This window comes from Anarhichas minor, unplaced genomic scaffold, assembly GCF_050575085.1.
Source record: "Anarhichas minor isolate MPS153535 unplaced genomic scaffold, ASM5057508v1 ptg000018l, whole genome shotgun sequence".
NCBI classification, from domain to species: domain Eukaryota; kingdom Metazoa; phylum Chordata; class Actinopteri; order Perciformes; family Anarhichadidae; genus Anarhichas; species Anarhichas minor.
The window spans coordinates 2,440,307-2,462,960 of NW_027466464.1; positions in this window are offsets into that span (position 1 = coordinate 2,440,307).

Consider the following 22,654-nt stretch of genomic DNA (forward strand, 5'->3'; position numbering starts at 1 on the left):
ACTTTCGGGACTCCAGCGCCAACTTTCAAAATGTGTCGTCATGGGTACCTGGCCGGCACGAGGCCACCAGCCCAAAGCAATGGGTGTCAATGACAGCCATAACCAGAGGAAGCTGCTAAAGCCACCAAAGTTGGCACAATGTCATGAAGGCATGCCAGGAGTCCACACACGGACTTTCGGGACTCCAGCGCCTACTTTCAAAATGTGTCGTCATGGGTACCTGACCAACCCTGGCCGGCACGAGGCCACCAGCCCAAAGCAATGGGTATCAATGACAGCCATAAACAGCCGAAGCCGCTATAGCCACCAAACTTCGCACACGGGCGTGAAGGCATGCCAGGAGTCCACAAACGGACTTTCGGGACTCTAGCGCCAACTTTCAAAATGTGTCGTCATGGGTACCTGACCAACCCTGGCCGGCACAAGGCCACCAGCCCAAAGCAATGGGTATCTAGACAGCCATAACCAGAGGAAGCCGCTAAAGCCACCAAACTTCGCACACGGGCGCGAAGGCATGCCAGGAGTGCACACACGGACCTTCGGGACTCCAGCGCCAACTTTCAAAATGTGTCGTCATGGGTACCTGGCCGGCCCGAGGCCCCCAGCCCAAAGCAATGGGTATCAATGACAGCCATAAACAGAGGAAGCCGCTAAAGCCACCAAACTTGGCACAATGTCATGAAGGCATGCCAGGAGTGCACAAACGGACTTTCGGGACTCGAGCGCCAACTTGCAAAATGTGTCGTCATGGTTACCTGACCAACCTGGCCGGCCCGAGGCCGCCAGCCCAAAGCAATGGGTGTCAATGAAAGCCATAAACAGAGGAAGCCGCTAAAGCCACCAAACTTCGCACACGGGCGCGAAGGCATGCCAGGAGTGCACACACGGACTTTCGGGACTCCAGCGCCAACTTTCAAAATGTGTCGTCATGGGTACCTGGCCGGCCCGAGGCCCCCAGCCCAAAGCAATGGGTATCAATGACAGCCATAAACAGAGGAAGCCGCTAAAGCCACCAAACTTCGAAAACGGGCGCAACGGCATGCCAGGAGTCCACACACGGACTTTCGGGACTCCAGCACCTACTTTCAAAATGTGTCGTCATGGGTACCTGACCAACCCTGGCCGGCACGAGGCCACCAGCCCAAAGCAATGGGTATCAATGACAGCCATAAACAGAGGAAGCCGCTAAAGCCACCAAACTTCTAAAACGGGCGCGAAGGCATGCCAGGAGTGCATAAACGGACTTTCGGGACTCCAGCGCCAACTTTCAAAATGTGTCGTCATGGGTACCTGGCCGGCCCGAGGCCCCCAGCCCAAAGCAATGGGTATCAATGACAGCCATAAACAGAGGAAGCCGCTAAAGCCACCAAACTTGGCACAATGTCATGAAGGCATGCCAGGAGTGCACAAACGGACTTTCGGGACTCCAGCGCCAACTTTCAAAATGTGTCGTCATGGTTACCTGACCAACCTGGCCGGCCCGAGGCCGCCAGCCCAAAGCAATGGGTGTCAATGACAGCCATGAACAGAGGAAGCCGCTAAAGCCACCAAACTTCTAAAACGGTCGCAAAGGCATGCCAGGAGTCCACAAACGGACTCTCGGGACTCTAGCGCCAACTTTCAAAATGTGTCGTCATGGGTACCTGACCAACCCTGGCCGGCACAAGGCCACCAGCCCAAAGCAATGGGTATCAATGACAGCCATAACCAGAGGAAGCCGCTAAAGCCACCAAACTTCGCACACGGGCGCGAAGGCATGCCAGGAGTGCACACACGGACTTTCGGGACTCCAGCGCCAACTTTCAAAATGTGTCGTCATGGGTACCTGGCCGGCCCGAGGCCCCCAGCCCAAAGCAATGGGTATCAATGACAGCCATAAACAGAGGAAGCCGCTAAAGCCACCAAACTTCGAAAACGGGCGCAACGGCATGCCAGGAGTCCACACACGGACTTTCGGGACTCCAGCACCTACTTTCAAAATGTGTCGTCATGGGTACCTGACCAACCCTGGCCGGCACGAGGCCACCAGCCCAAAGCAATGGGTATCAATGACAGCCATAAACAGAGGAAGCCGCTAAAGCCACCAAACTTCTAAAACGGGCGCGAAGGCATGCCAGGAGTGCATAAACGGACTTTCGGGACTCCAGCGCCAACTTTCAAAATGTGTCGTCATGGGTACCTGGCCGGCCCGAGGCCCCCAGCCCAAAGCAATGGGTATCAATGACAGCCATAAACAGAGGAAGCCGCTAAAGCCACCAAACTTGGCACAATGTCATGAAGGCATGCCAGGAGTGCACAAACGGACTTTCGGGACTCCAGCGCCAACTTTCAAAATGTGTCGTCATGGTTACCTGACCAACCTGGCCGGCCCGAGGCCGCCAGCCCAAAGCAATGGGTGTCAATGACAGCCATCAACAGAGGAAGCCGCTAAAGCCACCAAACTTTGAAAACGGGTGCGAAGGCATGCCAGGAGTGCACAAACGGACTTTCGGGACTCTAGCGCCAACTTTCAAAATGTGTCGTCATGGGTACCTGATCAACCCTGGCCGGCACGAGGCCGCCAGCCCAAAGCAATGGGTGTCAATGACAGCCATGAACAGAGGAAGCAGCTAAAGCCACCAAACTTCTAAAACGGTCGCAAAGGCATGCCAGGAGTCCACAAACGGACTTTCGGGACTCTAGCGCCAACTTTCAAAATGTGTCGTCATGGGTACCTGGCCGGCCCGAGGCCCCCAGCCCAAAGCAATGGGTATCAATGACAGCCATAAACAGAGGAAGCCGCTAAAGCCACCAAACTTCGAAAACGGGCGCAACGGCATGCCAGGAGTCCACACACGGACTTTCGGGACTCCAGCGCCTACTTTCAAAATGTGTCGTCATGGGTACCTGACCAACCCTGGCCGGCACGAGGCCACCAGCCCAAAGCAATGGGTATCAATGACAGCCATAAACAGAGGAAGCCGCTAAAGCCACCAAACTTCGAAAACGGGCGCAAAGGCATGCCAGGAGTGCACAAACGGACTTTCGGGACTCTAGCGCCAACTTTCAAAATGTGTCGTCATGGGTACCTGACCAACCCTGGCCGGCACGAGGCCACCAGCCCAAAGCAATGGGTATCAAAGACAGCCATAAACAGACGAAGCCGCTAAAGCCACCAAACTTCGAAAACGGGCGCGACGGCATGCCAGGAGTCCACACACGGACTTTCGGGACTCCAGCGTCAACTTTCAAAATGTGTCGTAATGGTTACCTGACCAACCCTGGCCTGCCCGAGGCCGCCAGCCCAAAGCAATGGGTGTCAATGACAGCCATAAACAGAGGAAGCCGCTAAAGCCACCAAACTTTGAAAACGGGCGCGAAGGCATGCCAGGAGTGTACACACGGACTTTCGGGACTCCAGCGCCAACTTTCAAAATGTGTCGTCATGGGTACCTGGCCGGCCCGAGGCCCCCAGCCCAAAGCAATGGGTATCAATGACAGCCATAAACAGAGGAAGCCGCTAAAGCCACCAAACTTGGCACAATGTCATGAAGGCATGCCAGGAGTGCACAAACGGACTTTCGGGACTCCAGCGCCAACTTTCAAAATGTGTCGTCATGGTTACCTGACCAACCTGGCCGGCCCGAGGCCGCCAGCCCAAAGCAATGGGTGTCAATGACAGCCATCAACAGAGGAAGCCGCTAAAGCCACCAAACTTTGAAAACGGGTGCGAAGGCATGCCAGGAGTGCACAAACGGACTTTCGGGACTCTAGCGCCAACTTTCAAAATGTGTCGTCATGGGTACCTGATCAACCCTGGCCGGCACGAGGCCGCCAGCCCAAAGCAATGGGTGTCAATGACAGCCATGAACAGAGGAAGCCGCTAAAGCCACCAAACTTCTAAAACGGTCGCAAAGGCATGCCAGGAGTCCACAAACGGACTTTCGGGACTCTAGCGCCTACTTTGAAAATGTGTCATCATGGGTACCTGACCAACCTGGCCGGCCCGAGGCCGCCAGCCCAAAGCAATGGGTGTCAATGACAGCCATAAACAGAGGAAGCCGCTAAAGCCACCAAACTTCGAAAACGGGCGCGAAGGCATGCCAGGAGTGCACAAACGGACTTTCGGGACACCAGCGCCAACTTTCAAAATGTGTCGTCATGGGTACCTGATCAACCCTGGCTGGCACGAGGCCACCAGCCCAAAGGAATGGGTATCAATGACAGCCATGAACAGAGGAAGCCGCTATAGACACCAAACTTCTAAAACGGTCGCAAAGGCATGCCAGGAGTCCACACACGGACTTTCGGGACTCCAGCGCCAACTTTCAAAATGTGTCGTCATGGGTACCTGGCCGGCCTGAGGCCACCAGCCCAAAGCAATGGGTATCAATGACAGCCATAAACAGAGGAAGCCGCTAAAGCCACCAAACTTGGCACAATGTCATGAAGGCATGCCAGGAGTGCACAAACGGACTTTCGGGACTCCAGCGCCAACTTTCAAAATGTGTCGTCATGGTTACCTGACCAACCTGGCCGGCCCGAGGCCGCCAGCCCAAAGCAATGGCTGTCAATGACAGCCATCAACAGAGGAAGCCGCTAAAGCCACCAAACTTTGAAAACGGGTGCGAAGGCATGCCAGGAGTGCACAAACGGACTTTCGGGACTCTAGCGCCAACTTTCAAAATGTGTCGTCATGGGTACCTGATCAACCCTGGCCGGCACGAGGCCGCCAGCCCAAAGCAATGGGTGTCAATGACAGCCATGAACAGAGGAAGCCGCTAAAGCCACCAAACTTCGAAAACGGGCGCGAAGGCATGCCAGGAGTGCACAAACGGACTTTCGGGACTCTAGCGCCAACTTTCAAAATGTGTCGTCATGGGTACCTGACCAACCCTGGCCGGCACGAGGCCACCAGCCCAAAGCAATGGGTATCAATGACAGCCATAAACAGACGAAGCCGCTAAAGCCACCAAACTTCGCACACGGGCGTGAAGGCATGCCAGGAGTGCACAAACGGACTTTCGGGACTCTAGCGCCAACTTTCAAAATGTGTCGTCATGGGTACCTGGCCGGCACGAGGCCACCAGCCCAAAGCAATGGGTGTCAATGACAGCCATAACCAGAGGAAGCCGCTAAAGCCACCAAAGTTGGCACAATGTCATGAAGGCATGCCAGGAGTCCACACACGGACTTTCGGGACTCCAGCGCCAACTTTCAAAATGTGTCGTCATGGTTACCTGACCAACCTGGCCGGCCCGAGGCCGCCAGCCCAAAGCAATGGGTGTCAATGACAGCCATGAACAGAGGAAGCCGCTAAAGCCACCAAACTTCTAAAACGGTCGCAAAGGCATGCCAGGAGTCCACAAACGGACTCTCGGGACTCTAGCGCCAACTTTCAAAATGTGTCGTCATGGGTACCTGACCAACCCTGGCCGGCACGAGGCCACCAGCCCAAAGCAATGGGTATCAATGACAGCCATAAACAGACGAAGCCGCTAAAGCCACCAAACTTCGCACACGGGCGTGAAGGCATGCCAGGAGTGCACAAACGGACTTTCGGGACTCTAGCGCCAACTTTCAAAATGTGTCGTCATGGGTACCTGGCCGGCACGAGGCCACCAGCCCAAAGCAATGGGTGTCAATGACAGCCATAACCAGAGGAAGCCGCTAAAGCCACCAAAGTTGGCACAATGTCATGAAGGCATGCCAGGAGTCCACACACGGACTTTCGGGACTCCAGCGCCTACTTTCAAAATGTGTCGTCATGGGTACCTGACCAACCCTGGCCGGCACGAGGCCACCAGCCCAAAGCAATGGGTATCAATGACAGCCATAAACAGACGAAGCCGCTATAGCCACCAAACTTCGCACACGGGCGTGAAGGCATGCCAGGAGTCCACAAACGGACTTTCGGGACTCTAGCGCCAACTTTCAAAATGTGTCGTCATGGGTACCTGACCAACCCTGGCCGGCACAAGGCCACCAGCCCAAAGCAATGGGTATCTAGACAGCCATAACCAGAGGAAGCCGCTAAAGCCACCAAACTTCGCACACGGGTGCAAAGGCATGCCAGGAGTGCACAAACGGACTTTCGGGACTCTAGCGCCAACTTTCAAAATGTGTCGTCATGGGTACCTGATCAACCCTGGCCGGCACGAGGCCGCCAGCCCAAAGCAATGGGTGTCAATGACAGCCATGAACAGAGGAAGCCGCTAAAGCCACCAAACTTCTAAAACGGTCGCAAAGTCATGCCAGGAGTCCACAAACGGACTTTCGGGACTCTAGCGCCAACTTTCAAAATGTGTCGTCATGGGTACCTGACCAACCCTGGCCGGCACAAGGCCACCAGCCCAAAGCAATGGGTATCAATGACAGCCATAACCAGAGGAAGCCGCTAAAGCCACCAAACTTCGCACACGGGCGCGAAGGCATGCCAGGAGTGCACACACGGACTTTCGGGACTCCAGCGCCAACTTTCAAAATGTGTCGTCATGGTTACCTGACCAACCTGGCCGGCCCGAGGCCGCCAGCCCAAAGCAATGGGTGTCAATGACAGCCATGAACAGAGGAAGCCGCTAAAGCCACCAAACTTCTAAAACGGTCGCAAAGGCATGCCAGGAGTCCACAAACGGACTTTCGGGACTCTAGCGCCAACTTTCAAAATGTGTCGTCATGGGTACCTGACCAACCCTGGCCGGCACAAGGCCACCAGCCCAAAGCAATGGGTATCAATGACAGCCATAACCAGAGGAAGCCGCTAAAGCCACCAAACTTCGCACACGGGCGCGAAGGCATGCCAGGAGTGCACACACGGACTTTCGGGACTCCAGCGCCAACTTTCAAAATGTGTCGTCATGGTTACCTGACCAACCTGGCCGGCCCGAGGCCGCCAGCCCAAAGCAATGGGTGTCAATGACAGCCATGAACAGAGGAAGCCGCTATAGCCACCAAACTTCTAAAACGGTCACAAAGGCATGCCAGGAGTCCACAAACGGACTTTCGGGACTCTAGCGCCAACTTTCAAAATGTGTCGTCATGGGTACCTGACCAACCCTGGCCGGCACAAGGCCACCAGCCCAAAGCAATGGGTATCTAGACAGCCATAACCAGAGGAAGCCGCTAAAGCCACCAAACTTCGCACACGGGCGTGAAGGCATGCCAGGAGTGCACACACGGACTTTCGGGACTCCAGCGCCAACTTTCAAAATGTGTCGTCATGGTTACCTGACCAACCTGGCCGGCCCGAGGCCGCCAGCCCAAAGCAATGGGTGTCAATGACAGCCATGAACAGAGGAAGCCGCTAAAGCCACCAAACTTTGAAAACGGGTGCGAAGGCATGCCAGGAGTGCACAAACGGACTTTCGGGACTCTAGCGCCAACTTTCAAAATGTGTCGTCATGGGTACCTGATCAACCCTGGCCGGCACGAGGCCGCCAGCCCAAAGCAATGGGTGTCAATGACAGCCATGAACAGAGGAAGCCGCTAAAGTCACCAAACTTCTAAAACGGTCGCAAAGGCATGCCAGGAGTCCACAAAAGGACTCTCGGGACTCTAGCGCCAACTTTCAAAATGTGTCGTCATGGGTACCTGACCAACCCTGGCCGGCACAAGGCCACCAGCCCAAAGCAATGGGTATCAATGACAGCCATAACCAGAGGAAGCCGCTAAAGCCACCAAACTTCGCACACAGGCGCGAAGGCATGCCAGGAGTGCACACACGGACTTTCGGGACTCCAGCGCCAACTTTCAAAATGTGTCGTCATTGTTACCTGACCAACCTGGCCGACCCGAGGCCGCCAGCCCAAAGCAATGGGTGTCAATGACAGCCATAAACAGAGGAAGCCGCTAAAGCCACCAAACTTCGAAAACGGGCGCGAAGGCATGCCAGGAGTGCACAAACGGACTTTCGGGACTCTAGCGCCAACTTTCAAAATGTGTCGTCATGGGTACCTGACCAACCCTGGCCGGCACGAGGCCACCAGCCCAAAGCAATGGGTATCAATGACAGCCATAAACAGACGAAGCCGCTAAAGCCACCAAACTTCGCACACGGGCGTGAAGGCATGCCAGGAGTGCACAAACGGACTTTCGGGACTCTAGCGCCAACTTTCAAAATGTGTCGTCATGGGTACCTGGCCGGCACGAGGCCACCAGCCCAAAGCAATGGGTGTCAATGACAGCCATAACCAGAGGAAGCCGCTAAAGCCACCAAACTTGGCACAATGTCATGAAGGCATGCCAGGAGTGCACAAACGGACTTTCGGGACTCCAGCGCCAACTTTCAAAATGTGTCGTCATGGGTACCTGGCCGGCCTGAGGCCCCCAGCCCAAAGCAATGGGTATCAATGACAGCCATAAACAGAGGAAGCCGCTAAAGCCACCAAACTTGGCACAATGTCATGAAGGCATGCCAGGAGTGCACAAACGGACTTTCGGGACTCCAGCGCCAACTTTCAAAATGTGTCGTCATGGTTACCTGACCAACCTGGCCGGCCCGAGGCCGCCAGCCCAAAGCAATGGCTGTCAATGACAGCCATCAACAGAGGAAGCCGCTAAAGCCACCAAACTTTGAAAACGGGTGCGAAGGCATGCCAGGAGTGCACAAACGGACTTTCGGGACTCTAGCGCCAACTTTCAAAATGTGTCGTCATGGGTACCTGATCAACCCTGGCCGGCACGAGGCCGCCAGCCCAAAGCAATGGGTGTCAATGACAGCCATGAACAGAGGAAGCCGCTAAAGCCACCAAACTTCGAAAACGGGCGCAACGGCATGCCAGGAGTCCACACACGGACTTTCGGGACTCCAGCGCCTACATTCAAAATCTGTCGTCATGGGTACCTGACCAACCCTGGCCGGCACGAGGCCACCAGCCCAAAGCAATGGATATCAATGACAGCCATAAACAGAGGAAGCCGCTAAAGCCACCAAACTTCGAAAACGGGCACGAAGGCATGCCAGGAGTGCACAAACGGACTTTCGGGACTCTAGCGCCAACTTTCAAAATGTGTCGTCATGGGTACCTGACCAACCCTGGCCGGCACGAGGCCACCAGCCCAAAGCAATGGGTGTCAATGACAGCCATAAACAGAGGAAGCCGCTAAAGCCACCAAACTTCGAAAACGGGCGCAACGGCATGCCAGGAGTGCACAAACGGACTTTCGGGACTCTAGCGCCAACTTTCAAAATGTGTCGTCATGGGTACCTGACCAACCCTGGCCGGCACAAGGCCACCAGCCCAAAGCAATGGGTATCAATGACAGCCATAACCAGAGGAAGCCGCTAAAGCCATCAAACTTCTAAAACGGTCGCAAAGGCATGCCAGGAGTGCACAAACGGACTTTCGGGACTCTAGCGCCAACTTTCAAAATGTGTCGTCATGGGTACCTGACCAACCCTGGCCGGCACGAGGCCACCAGCCCAAAGCAATGGGTGTCAATGACAGCCATAAACAGAGGAAGCCGCTAAAGCCACCAAACTTTGAAAACGGGCGCGAAGGCATGCCAGGAGTGCACAAACGGACTTTCGGGACTCTAGCGCCAACTTTCAAAATGTGTCGTCATGGGTACCTGACCAACCCTGGCCGGCACAAGGCCACCAGCCCAAAGCAATGGGTATCAATGACAGCCATAACCAGAGGAAGCCGCTAAAGCCATCAAACTTCTAAAACGGTCGCAAAGGCATGCCAGGAGTCCACAAACGGACTTTTGGGACTCTAGCGCCAACTTTCAAAATGTGTCGTCATGGGTACCTGACCAACCCTGGCCGGCACAAGGCCACCAGCCCAAAGCAATGGGTATCTAGACAGCCATAACCAGAGGAAGCTGCTAAAGCCACCAAACTTCGCACACGGGCGTGAAGGCATGCCAGGAGTGCACACATGGACTTTCGGGACTCCAGCGCCAACTTTCAAAATGTGTCGTCATGGTTACCTGACCAACCTGGCCGGCCCGAGGCCGCCAGCCCAAAGCAATGGGTGTCAATGACAGCCATAAACAGAGGAAGCCGCTAAAGCCACCAAACTTTGAAAACGGGTGCGAAGGCATGCCAGGAGTGCACAAACGGACTTTCGGGACTCTAGCGCCAACTTTCAAAATGTGTCATCATGGGTACCTGATCAACCCTGGCCGGCACGAGGCCGCCAGCCCAAAGCAATGGGTGTCAATGACAGCCATGAACAGAGGAAGCCGCTAAAGCCACCAAACTTCTAAAACGGTCGCAAAGGCATGCCAGGAGTCCACAAACGGACTCTCGGGACTCTAGCGCCAACTTTCAAAATGTGTCGTCATGGGTACCTGACCAACCCTGGCCGGCACAAGGCCACCAGCCCAAAGCAATGGGTATCAATGACAGCCATAACCAGAGGAAGCCGCTAAAGCCACCAAACTTCGCACACGGGCGCGAAGGCATGCCAGGAGTGCACACACGGACTTTCGGGACTCCAGCGCCAACTTTCAAAATGTGTCGTCATGGTTACCTGACCAACCTGGCCGGCCCGAGGCCGCCAGCCCAAAGCAATGGGTGTCAATGACAGCCATGAACAGAGGAAGCCGCTAAAGCCACCAAACTTCGAAAACGGGCGCGAAGGCATGCCAGGAGTGCACAAACGGACTTTCGGGACTCTAGCGCCAACTTTCAAAATGTGTCGTCATGGTTACCTGACCAACCTGGCCGGCCCGAGGCCGCCAGCCCAAAGCAATGGGTGTCAATGACAGCCATAAACAGAGGAAGCCGCTAAAGCCACCAAACTTTGAAAACGGGTGCGAAGGCATGCCAGGAGTGCACAAACGGACTTTCGGGACTCTAGCGCCAACTTTCAAAATGTGTCATCATGGGTACCTGATCAACCCTGGCCGGCACGAGGCCGCCAGCCCAAAGCAATGGGTGTCAATGACAGCCATGAACAGAGGAAGCCGCTAAAGCCACCAAACTTCTAAAACGGTCGCAAAGGCATGCCAGGAGTCCACAAACGGACTCTCGGGACTCTAGCGCCAACTTTCAAAATGTGTCGTCATGGGTACCTGACCAACCCTGGCCGGCACAAGGCCACCAGCCCAAAGCAATGGGTATCAATGACAGCCATAACCAGAGGAAGCCGCTAAAGCCACCAAACTTCGCACACGGGCGCGAAGGAATGCCAGGAGTGCTCACACGGACTTTCGGGACTCCAGCGCCAACTTTCAAAATGTGTCGTCATGGGTACCTGGCCGGCACGAGGCCACCAGCCCAAAGCAATGGGTGTCAATGACAGCCATAACCAGAGGAAGCTGCTAAAGCCACCAAAGTTGGCACAATGTCATGAAGGCATGCCAGGAGTCCACACACGGACTTTCGGGACTCCAGCGCCTACTTTCAAAATGTGTCGTCATGGGTACCTGACCAACCCTGGCCGGCACGAGGCCACCAGCCCAAAGCAATGGGTATCAATGACAGCCATAAACAGCCGAAGCCGCTATAGCCACCAAACTTCGCACACGGGCGTGAAGGCATGCCAGGAGTCCACAAACGGACTTTCGGGACTCTAGCGCCAACTTTCAAAATGTGTCGTCATGGGTACCTGACCAACCCTGGCCGGCACAAGGCCACCAGCCCAAAGCAATGGGTATCTAGACAGCCATAACCAGAGGAAGCCGCTAAAGCCACCAAACTTCGCACACGGGCGCGAAGGCATGCCAGGAGTGCACACACGGACCTTCGGGACTCCAGCGCCAACTTTCAAAATGTGTCGTCATGGGTACCTGGCCGGCCCGAGGCCCCCAGCCCAAAGCAATGGGTATCAATGACAGCCATAAACAGAGGAAGCCGCTAAAGCCACCAAACTTGGCACAATGTCATGAAGGCATGCCAGGAGTGCACAAACGGACTTTCGGGACTCCAGCGCCAACTTGCAAAATGTGTCGTCATGGTTACCTGACCAACCTGGCCGGCCCGAGGCCGCCAGCCCAAAGCAATGGGTGTCAATGACAGCCATGAACAGAGGAAGCAGCTAAAGCCACCAAACTTCTAAAACGGTCGCAAAGGCATGCCAGGAGTCCACAAACGGACTTTCGGGACTCTAGCGCCTACTTTGAAAATGTGTCATCATGGGTACCTGACCAACCTGGCCGGCCCGAGGCCGCCAGCCCAAAGCAATGGGTGTCAATGAAAGCCATAAACAGAGGAAGCCGCTAAAGCCACCAAACTTCGCACACGGGCGCGAAGGCATGCCAGGAGTGCACACACGGACTTTCGGGACTCCAGCGCCAACTTTCAAAATGTGTCGTCATGGGTACCTGGCCGGCCCGAGGCCCCCAGCCCAAAGCAATGGGTATCAATGACAGCCATAAACAGAGGAAGCCGCTAAAGCCACCAAACTTCGAAAACGGGCGCAACGGCATGCCAGGAGTCCACACACGGACTTTCGGGACTCCAGCACCTACTTTCAAAATGTGTCGTCATGGGTACCTGACCAACCCTGGCCGGCACGAGGCCACCAGCCCAAAGCAATGGGTATCAATGACAGCCATAAACAGAGGAAGCCGCTAAAGCCACCAAACTTCTAAAACGGGCGCGAAGGCATGCCAGGAGTGCATAAACGGACTTTCGGGACTCCAGCGCCAACTTTCAAAATGTGTCGTCATGGGTACCTGGCCGGCCCGAGGCCCCCAGCCCAAAGCAATGGGTATCAATGACAGCCATAAACAGAGGAAGCCGCTAAAGCCACCAAACTTGGCACAATGTCATGAAGGCATGCCAGGAGTGCACAAACGGACTTTCGGGACTCCAGCGCCAACTTTCAAAATGTGTCGTCATGGTTACCTGACCAACCTGGCCGGCCCGAGGCCGCCAGCCCAAAGCAATGGGTGTCAATGACAGCCATCAACAGAGGAAGCCGCTAAAGCCACCAAACTTTGAAAACGGGTGCGAAGGCATGCCAGGAGTGCACAAACGGACTTTCGGGACTCTAGCGCCAACTTTCAAAATGTGTCGTCATGGGTACCTGATCAACCCTGGCCGGCACGAGGCCGCCAGCCCAAAGCAATGGGTGTCAATGACAGCCATGAACAGAGGAAGCAGCTAAAGCCACCAAACTTCTAAAACGGTCGCAAAGGCATGCCAGGAGTCCACAAACGGACTTTCGGGACTCTAGCGCCAACTTTCAAAATGTGTCGTCATGGGTACCTGGCCGGCCCGAGGCCCCCAGCCCAAAGCAATGGGTATCAATGACAGCCATAAACAGAGGAAGCCGCTAAAGCCACCAAACTTCGAAAACGGGCGCAACGGCATGCCAGGAGTCCACACACGGACTTTCGGGACTCCAGCGCCTACTTTCAAAATGTGTCGTCATGGGTACCTGACCAACCCTGGCCGGCACGAGGCCACCAGCCCAAAGCAATGGGTGTCAATGACAGCCATAAACAGAGGAAGCCGCTAAAGCCACCAAACTTTGAAAACGGGCGCGAAGGCATGCCAGGAGTGTACACACGGACTTTCGGGACTCCAGCGCCAACTTTCAAAATGTGTCGTCATGGGTACCTGGCCGGCCCGAGGCCCCCAGCCCAAAGCAATGGGTATCAATGACAGCCATAAACAGAGGAAGCCGCTAAAGCCACCAAACTTGGCACAATGTCATGAAGGCATGCCAGGAGTGCACAAACGGACTTTCGGGACTCCAGCGCCAACTTTCAAAATGTGTCGTCATGGTTACCTGACCAACCTGGCCGGCCCGAGGCCGCCAGCCCAAAGCAATGGGTGTCAATGACAGCCATCAACAGAGGAAGCCGCTAAAGCCACCAAACTTTGAAAACGGGTGCGAAGGCATGCCAGGAGTGCACAAACGGACTTTCGGGACTCTAGCGCCAACTTTCAAAATGTGTCGTCATGGGTACCTGATCAACCCTGGCCGGCACGAGGCCGCCAGCCCAAAGCAATGGGTGTCAATGACAGCCATGAACAGAGGAAGCCGCTAAAGCCACCAAACTTCTAAAACGGTCGCAAAGGCATGCCAGGAGTCCACAAACGGACTTTCGGGACTCTAGCGCCTACTTTGAAAATGTGTCATCATGGGTACCTGACCAACCTGGCCGGCCCGAGGCCGCCAGCCCAAAGCAATGGGTGTCAATGACAGCCATAAACAGAGGAAGCCGCTAAAGCCACCAAACTTCGAAAACGGGCGCGAAGGCATGCCAGGAGTGCACAAACGGACTTTCGGGACACCAGCGCCAACTTTCAAAATGTGTCGTCATGGGTACCTGATCAACCCTGGCTGGCACGAGGCCACCAGCCCAAAGGAATGGGTATCAATGACAGCCATGAACAGAGGAAGCCGCTATAGACACCAAACTTCTAAAACGGTCGCAAAGGCATGCCAGGAGTCCACACACGGACTTTCGGGACTCCAGCGCCAACTTTCAAAATGTGTCGTCATGGGTACCTGGCCGGCCTGAGGCCACCAGCCCAAAGCAATGGGTATCAATGACAGCCATAAACAGAGGAAGCCGCTAAAGCCACCAAACTTGGCACAATGTCATGAAGGCATGCCAGGAGTGGACAAACGGACTTTCGGGACTCCAGCGCCAACTTTCAAAATGTGTCGTCATGGTTACCTGACCAACCTGGCCGGCCCAAGGCCGCCAGCCCAAAGCAATGGCTGTCAATGACAGCCATCAACAGAGGAAGCCGCTAAAGCCACCAAACTTTGAAAACGGGTGCGAAGGCATGCCAGGAGTGCACAAACGGACTTTCGGGACTCTAGCGCCAACTTTCAAAATGTGTCGTCATGGGTACCTGATCAACCCTGGCCGGCACGAGGCCGCCAGCCCAAAGCAATGGGTGTCAATGACAGCCATGAACAGAGGAAGCCGCTAAAGCCACCAAACTTCGAAAACGGGCGCGAAGGCATGCCAGGAGTGCACAAACGGACTTTCGGGACTCTAGCGCCAACTTTCAAAATGTGTCGTCATGGGTACCTGACCAACCCTGGCCGGCACGAGGCCACCAGCCCAAAGCAATGGGTATCAATGACAGCCATAAACAGACGAAGCCGATAAAGCCACCAAACTTCGCACACGGGCGTGAAGGCATGCCAGGAGTGCACAAACGGACTTTCGGGACTCTAGCGCCAACTTTCAAAATGTGTCGTCATGGGTACCTGGCCGGCACGAGGCCACCAGCCCAAAGCAATGGGTGTCAATGACAGCCATAACCAGAGGAAGCCGCTAAAGCCACCAAAGTTGGCACAATGTCATGAAGGCATGCCAGGAGTCCACACACGGACTTTCGGGACTCCAGCGCCAACTTTCAAAATGTGTCGTCATGGTTACCTGACCAACCTGGCCGGCCCGAGGCCGCCAGCCCAAAGCAATGGGTGTCAATGACAGCCATGAACAGAGGAAGCCGCTAAAGCCACCAAACTTCTAAAACGGTCGCAAAGGCATGCCAGGAGTCCACAAACGGACTCTCGGGACTCTAGCGCCAACTTTCAAAATGTGTCGTCATGGGTACCTGACCAACCCTGGCCGGCACGAGGCCACCAGCCCAAAGCAATGGGTATCAATGACAGCCATAAACAGACGAAGCCGCTAAAGCCACCAAACTTCGCACACGGGCGTGAAGGCATGCCAGGAGTGCACAAACGGACTTTCGGGACTCTAGCGCCAACTTTCAAAATGTGTCGTCATGGGTACCTGGCCGGCACGAGGCCACCAGCCCAAAGCAATGGGTGTCAATGACAGCCATAACCAGAGGAAGCCGCTAAAGCCACCAAAGTTGGCACAATGTCATGAAGGCATGCCAGGAGTCCACACACGGACTTTCGGGACTCCAGCGCCTACTTTCAAAATGTGTCGTCATGGGTACCTGACCAACCCTGGCCGGCACGAGGCCACCAGCCCAAAGCAATGGGTATCAATGACAGCCATAAACAGACGAAGCCGCTATAGCCACCAAACTTCGCACACGGGCGTGAAGGCATGCCAGGAGTCCACAAACGGACTTTCGGGACTCTAGCGCCAACTTTCAAAATGTGTCGTCATGGGTACCTGACCAACCCTGGCCGGCACAAGGCCACCAGCCCAAAGCAATGGGTATCTAGACAGCCATAACCAGAGGAAGCCGCTAAAGCCACCAAACTTCGCACACGGGTGCAAAGGCATGCCAGGAGTGCACAAACGGACTTTCGGGACTCTAGCGCCAACTTTCAAAATGTGTCGTCATGGGTACCTGATCAACCCTGGCCGGCACGAGGCCGCCAGCCCAAAGCAATGGGTGTCAATGACAGCCATGAACAGAGGAAGCCGCTAAAGCCACCAAACTTCTAAAACGGTCGCAAAGTCATGCCAGGAGTCCACAAACGGACTTTCGGGACTCTAGCGCCAACTTTCAAAATGTGTCGTCATGGGTACCTGACCAACCCTGGCCGGCACAAGGCCACCAGCCCAAAGCAATGGGTATCAATGACAGCCATAACCAGAGGAAGCCGCTAAAGCCACCAAACTTCGCACATGGGCGCGAAGGCATGCCAGGAGTGCACACACGGACTTTCGGGACTCCAGCGCCAACTTTCAAAATGTGTCGTCATGGTTACCTGACCAACCTGGCCGGCCCGAGGCCGCCAGCCCAAAGCAATGGGTGTCAATGACAGCCATGAACAGAGGAAGCCGCTAAAGCCACCAAACTTCTAAAACGGTCGCAAAGGCATGCCAGGAGTCCACAAACGGACTTTCGGGACTCTAGCGCCAACTTTCAAAATGTGTCGTCATGGGTACCTGACCAACCCTGGCCGGCACAAGGCCACCAGCCCAAAGCAATGGGTATCAATGACAGCCATAACCAGAGGAAGCCGCTAAAGCCACCAAACTTCGCACACGGGCGCGAAGGCATGCCAGGAGTGCACACACGGACTTTCGGGACTCCAGCGCCAACTTTCAAAATGTGTCGTCATGGTTACCTGACCAACCTGGCCGGCCCGAGGCCGCCAGCCCAAAGCAATGGGTGTCAATGACAGCCATGAACAGAGGAAGCCGCTATAGCCACCAAACTTCTAAAACGGTCGCAAAGGCATGCCAGGAGTCCACAAACGGACTTTCGGGACTCTAGCGCCAACTTTCAAAATGTGTCGTCATGGGTACCTGACCAACCCTGGCCGGCACAAGGCCACCAGCCCAAAGCAATGGGTATCTAGACAGCCATAACCAGAGGAAGCCGCTAAAGCCACCAAACTTCGCACACGGGCGTGAAGGCATGCCAGGAGTGCACACACGGACTTTCGGGACTCCAGCGCCAACTTTCAAAATGTGTCGTCATGGTTACCTGACCAACCTGGCCGGCCCGAGGCCGCCAGCCCAAAGCAATGGGTGTCAATGACAGCCATGAACAGAGGAAGCCGCTAAAGCCACCAAACTTGGCACAATGTCATGAAGGCATGCCAGGAGTGCACAAACGGACTTTCGGGACTCCAGCGCCAACTTTCAAAATGTGTCGTCATGGTTACCTGACCAACCTGGCCGGCCCAAGGCCGCCAGCCCAAAGCAATGGCTGTCAATGACAGCCATCAACAGAGGAAGCCGCTAAAGCCACCAAACTTTGAAAACGGGTGCGAAGGCATGCCAGGAGTGCACAAACGGACTTTCGGGACTCTAGCGCCAACTTTCAAAATGTGTCGTCATGGGTACCTGATCAACCCTGGCCGGCACGAGGCCGCCAGCCCAAAGCAATGGGTGTCAATGACAGCCATGAACAGAGGAAGCCGCTAAAGCCACCAAACTTCGAAAACGGGCGCGAAGGCATGCCAGGAGTGCACAAACGGACTTTCGGGACTCTAGCGCCAACTTTCAAAATGTGTCGTCATGGGTACCTGACCAACCCTGGCCGGCACGAGGCCACCAGCCCAAAGCAATGGGTATCAATGACAGCCATAAACAGACGAAGCCGCTAAAGCCACCAAACTTCGCACACTGGCGTGAAGGCATGCCAGGAGTGCACAAACGGACTTTCGGGACTCTAGCGCCAACTTTCAAAATGTGTCGTCATGGGTACCTGGCCGGCACGAGGCCACCAGCCCAAAGCAATGGGTGTCAATGACAGCCATAACCAGAGGAAGCCGCTAAAGCCACCAAAGTTGGCACAATGTCATGAAGGCATGCCAGGAGTCCACACACGGACTTTCGGGACTCCAGCGCCAACTTTCAAAATGTGTCGTCATGGTTACCTGACCAACCTGGCCGGCCCGAGGCCGCCAGCCCAAAGCAATGGGTGTCAATGACAGCCATGAACAGAGGAAGCCGCTAAAGCCACCAAACTTCTAAAACGGTCGCAAAGGCATGCCAGGAGTCCACAAACGGACTCTCGGGACTCTAGCGCCAACTTTCAAAATGTGTCGTCATGGGTACCTGACCAACCCTGGCCGGCACGAGGCCACCAGCCCAAAGCAATGGGTATCAATGACAGCCATAAACAGACGAAGCCGCTAAAGCCACCAAACTTCGCACACGGGCGTGAAGGCATGCCAGGAGTGCACAAACGGACTTTCGGGACTCTAGCGCCAACTTTCAAAATGTGTCGTCATGGGTACCTGGCCGGCACGAGGCCACCAGCCCAAAGCAATGGGTGTCAATGACAGCCATAACCAGAGGAAGCCGCTAAAGCCACCAAAGTTGGCACAATGTCATGAAGGCATGCCAGGAGTCCACACACGGACTTTCGGGACTCCAGCGCCTACTTTCAAAATGTGTCGTCATGGGTACCTGACCAACCCTGGCCGGCACGAGGCCACCAGCCCAAAGCAATGGGTATCAATGACAGCCATAAACAGACGAAGCCGCTATAGCCACCAAACTTCGCACACGGGCGTGAAGGCATGCCAGGAGTCCACAAACGGACTTTCGGGACTCTAGCGCCAACTTTCAAAATGTGTCGTCATGGGTACCTGACCAACCCTGGCCGGCACAAGGCCACCAGCCCAAAGCAATGGGTATCTAGACAGCCATAACCAGAGGAAGCCGCTAAAGCCACCAAACTTCGCACACGGGTGCAAAGGCATGCCAGGAGTGCACAAACGGACTTTCGGGACTCTAGCGCCAACTTTCAAAATGTGTCGTCATGGGTACCTGATCAACCCTGGCCGGCACGAGGCCGCCAGCCCAAAGCAATGGGTGTCAATGACAGCCATGAACAGAGGAAGCCGCTAAAGCCACCAAACTTCTAAAACGGTCGCAAAGTCATGCCAGGAGTCCACAATCGGACTTTCGGGACTCTAGCGCCAACTTTCAAAATGTGTCGTCATGGGTACCTGACCAACCCTGGCCGGCACAAGGCCACCAGCCCAAAGCAATGGGTATCAATGACAGCCATAACCAGAGGAAGCCGCTAAAGCCACCAAACTTCGCACACGGGTGCGAAGGCATGCCAGGAGTGCACACACGGACTTTCGGGACTCCAGCGCCAACTTTCAAAATGTGTCGTCATGGTTACCTGACCAACCTGGCCGGCCCGAGGCCGCCAGCCCAAAGCAATGGGTGTCAATGACAGCCATGAACAGAGGAAGCCGCTAAAGCCACCAAACTTCTAAAACGGTCGCAAAGGCATGCCAGGAGTCCACAAACGGACTTTCGGGACTCTAGCGCCAACTTTCAAAATGTGTCGTCATGGGTACCTGACCAACCCTGGCCGGCACAAGGCCACCAGCCCAAAGCAATGGGTATCAATGACAGCCATAACCAGAGGAAGCCGCTAAAGCCACCAAACTTCGCACACGGGCGCGAAGGCATGCCAGGAGTGCACACACGGACTTTCGGGACTCCAGCGCCAACTTTCAAAATGTGTCGTCATGGTTACCTGACCAACCTGGCCGGCCCGAGGCCGCCAGCCCAAAGCAATGGGTGTCAATGACAGCCAAGAACAGAGGAAGCCGCTATAGCCACCAAACTTCTAAAACGGTCACAAAGGCATGCCAGGAGTCCACAAACGGACTTTCGGGACTCTAGCGCCAACTTTCAAAATGTGTCGTCATGGGTACCTGACCAACCCTGGCCGGCACAAGGCCACCAGCCCAAAGCAATGGGTATCTAGACAGCCATAACCAGAGGAAGCCGCTAAAGCCACCAAACTTCGCACACGGGCGTGAAGGCATGCCAGGAGTGCACACACGGACTTTCGGGACTCCAGCGCCAACTTTCAAAATGTGTCGTCATGGTTACCTGACCAACCTGGCCGGCCCGAGGCCGCCAGCCCAAAGCAATGGGTGTCAATGACAGCCATGAACAGAGGAAGCCGCTAAAGCCACCAAACTTTGAAAACGGGTGCGAAGGCATGCCAGGAGTGCACAAACGGACTTTCGGGACTCTAGCGCCAACTTTCAAAATGTGTCGTCATGGGTACCTGATCAACCCTGGCCGGCACGAGGCCGCCAGCCCAAAGCAATGGGTGTCAATGACAGCCATGAACAGAGGAAGCCGCTAAAGTCACCAAACTTCTAAAACGGTCGCAAAGGCATGCCAGGAGTCCACAAAAGGACTCTCGGGACTCTAGCGCCAACTTTCAAAATGTGTCGTCATGGGTACCTGACCAACCCTGGCCGGCACAAGGCCACCAGCCCAAAGCAATGGGTATCAATGACAGCCATAACCAGAGGAAGCCGCTAAAGCCACCAAACTTCGCACACAGGCGCGAAGGCATGCCAGGAGTGCACACACGGACTTTCGGGACTCCAGCGCCAACTTTCAAAATGTGTCGTCATTGTTACCTGACCAACCTGGCCGACCCGAGGCCGCCAGCCCAAAGCAATGGGTGTCAATGACAGCCATAAACAGAGGAAGCCGCTAAAGCCACCAAACTTCGAAAACGGGCGCGAAGGCATGCCAGGAGTGCACAAACGGACTTTCGGGACTCTAGCGCCAACTTTCAAAATGTGTCGTCATGGGTACCTGACCAACCCTGGCCGGCACGAGGCCACCAGCCCAAAGCAATGGGTATCAATGACAGCCATAAACAGACGAAGCCGCTAAAGCCACCAAACTTCGCACACGGGCGTGAAGGCATGCCAGGAGTGCACAAACGGACTTTCGGGACTCCAGCGCCAACTTTCAAAATGTGTCGTCATGGGTACCTGGCCGGCCTGAGGCCCCCAGCCCAAAGCAATGGGTGTCAATGACAGCCATAACCAGAGGAAGCCGCTAAAGCCACCAAACTTGGCACAATGTCATGAAGGCATGCCAGGAGTGCACAAACGGACTTTCGGGACTCCAGCGCCAACTTTCAAAATGTGTCGTCATGGTTACCTGACCAACCTGGCCGGCCCGAGGCCGCCAGCCCAAAGCAATGGCTGTCAATGACAGCCATCAACAGAGGAAGCCGCTAAAGCCACCAAACTTTGAAAACGGGTGCGAAGGCATGCCAGGAGTGCACAAACGGACTTTCGGGACTCTAGCGCCAACTTTCAAAATGTGTCGTCATGGGTACCTGATCAACCCTGGCCGGCACGAGGCCGCCAGCCCAAAGCAATGGGTGTCAATGACAGCCATGAACAGAGGAAGCCGCTAAAGCCACCAAACTTCGAAAACGGGCGCAACGGCATGCCAGGAGTCCACACACGGACTTTCGGGACTCCAGCGCCTACATTCAAAATCTGTCGTCATGGGTACCTGACCAACCCTGGCCGGCACGAGGCCACCAGCCCAAAGCAATGGATATCAATGACAGCCATAAACAGAGGAAGCCGCTAAAGCCACCAAACTTCGAAAACGGGCACGAAGGCATGCCAGGAGTGCACAAACGGACTTTCGGGACTCTAGCGCCAACTTTCAAAATGTGTCGTCATGGGTACCTGACCAACCCTGGCCGGCACGAGGCCACCAGCCCAAAGCAATGGGTGTCAATGACAGCCATAAACAGAGGAAGCCGCTAAAGCCACCAAACTTCGAAAACGGGCGCAACGGCATGCCAGGAGTGCACAAACGGACTTTCGGGACTCTAGCGCCAACTTTCAAAATGTGTCGTCATGGGTACCTGACCAACCCTGGCCGGCACAAGGCCACCAGCCCAAAGCAATGGGTATCAATGACAGCCATAACCAGAGGAAGCCGCTAAAGCCATCAAACTTCTAAAACGGTCGCAAAGGCATGCCAGGAGTGCACAAACGGACTTTCGGGACTCTAGCGCCAACTTTCAAAATGTGTCGTCATGGGTACCTGACCAACCCTGGCCGGCACGAGGCCACCAGCCCAAAGCAATGGGTGTCAATGACAGCCATAAACAGAGGAAGCCGCTAAAGCCACCAAACTTTGAAAACGGGCGCGAAGGCATGCCAGGAGTGCACAAACGGACTTTCGGGACTCTAGCGCCAACTTTCAAAATGTGTCGTCATGGGTACCTGACCAACCCTGGCCGGCACAAGGCCACCAGCCCAAAGCAATGGGTATCAATGACAGCCATAACCAGAGGAAGCCGCTAAAGCCATCAAACTTCTAAAACGGTCGCAAAGGCATGCCAGGAGTCCACAAACGGACTTTCGGGACTCTAGCGCCAACTTTCAAAATGTGTCGTCATGGGTACCTGACCAACCCTGGCCGGCACAAGGCCACCAGCCCAAAGCAATGGGTATCTAGACAGCCATAACCAGAGGAAGCTGCTAAAGCCACCAAACTTCGCACACGGGCGTGAAGGCATGCCAGGAGTGCACACACGGACTTTCGGGACTCC